A 1,650-nucleotide genomic window follows, 5' to 3' on the forward strand; every position below is an offset into this window, starting at 1 on the left:
GAGGGACAGCACAGGAGGGGAAGGCCCTCTATGAAGTGAATTGATTCAGTGACTGGGGCGATTGAGGTGGGAGTGTCAGAGACAGTGTGATTGGCACAGGATAGAGCAGAATTTGGGCTGTTGTACATAAGGTTGCTATGAATGACAAGCAACTCGATGGCACATAACAACAACACCAAACAATGTTATCTAAGTTAGAGTTCAGTGATAAAATCGTTAAATGTATAGGGGAAAAGAAAAATATTTCGTTGAATTCAGAACAGGTACGTTTTCTAGGTTCTGAAATGTTCTGTCATTTTTACTGTGAAATGTATTCATCCAGCTCTCATGTTATTTTAATATAGGAACAACAGTCAACCAAAGAATGATGGTAAACACTTTGGGATTTGTGAGCATATAGAAATGTTAAATCTATTTTTGCATTTACAGACTGTTGCTCACCACAGTACTTACTGTGCTTAACACACACTTGCAGTATTTTTTTGGTTAAAATATATGTAACACAATATTTTCTATTTCAAAACTTTTTGCATGTACAATTCAGTGACACGAATTATAGTTAACCATGTTATGAAACCATTATCCACATGTGTTGCCTAGATTTTCATCACCATAAACAGATACTCAAAGCTTCCTAAACAATGACTCCTTGTTGTTAAGTACTCTCAAGATAGTTCTGATTCATAGCAACCCTGTAAAGAACAGAATTAGACAGCACTAAATCATACACCATCGTCACAATCCTGGTTATGTTTGAACTCATTGTGATAGATAGCCATTGTGTCAGTCCTTCTCACTGATAATTCTTTTTGTTCTCTGTTCCTCTAAAATGCAACAATTTGTTTGGTCAACCATAAGAAAGTTGTGAGGTGTATAAAACCAGAAATGCTTATATCTTAGCACCACTTGTTATCTACTTCCAAGTGGAAAATAACTCACAGCTGACCCTCTAGTCAGTTTTCAGAGGCAGTAAATAGCATGGGAAGAGATTGACCATCTTCCTGTTCACCTTTCTCTTGTGATGGATTCGAGCTCCAGCCTGTATCTTAGCAGCACAGCACCCTTCCAATAAGCAACTGGAGCTCACTTAACAGCATTTAGTTGCATAGAATCTACTGCAGAAAGTAAATTTATCTCTGATTCAAGCTGTTCAAGAGAATGTTGAAAATATTGGACACTATAATTAACATCAAAGGCAAGTAAAATGTTTTGGAAGACTATTAAAAACATGGCTGGAACATTGCATGGACATGGAAATGCCAGAAATAAAAGCCAAATTCAGCAAAGGCCATGGCACAAGAGATATCATTGCTGATGTCAGATGGATCTTGGCTGACAGTAGAAAATATTAGGAAAACCATTATGGACTATGTAAATACATTTGATTATGTGGATCATAACATATTATGGATAAAAATAAGAAGAACTAGAGCCCTGAAACACTAACTAATGTTCATGTGAAACCTATACATGGCAGAAAAGCAATTGTCTGAACAGAAAAAGGGAACTGCATGGTTCAAAATCAGGAAAGGTGTACATCAAAGTTGTATCTTTTCTCCATACCAATTCAATCTGTATGCTGAAGCAAATAATCCAGAATAAGCTGGGCTATATAAAAGGAATGCGGCATCACGATTGAAGGAAGACATA

The sequence above is a fragment of the Elephantulus edwardii genome, unplaced genomic scaffold (genome assembly GCF_000299155.1).
Source record: "Elephantulus edwardii isolate Elephantulus edwardi_28Jun2011 unplaced genomic scaffold, EleEdw1.0 scaffold00167, whole genome shotgun sequence".
In the NCBI taxonomy this organism is placed as follows: domain Eukaryota; kingdom Metazoa; phylum Chordata; class Mammalia; order Macroscelidea; family Macroscelididae; genus Elephantulus; species Elephantulus edwardii.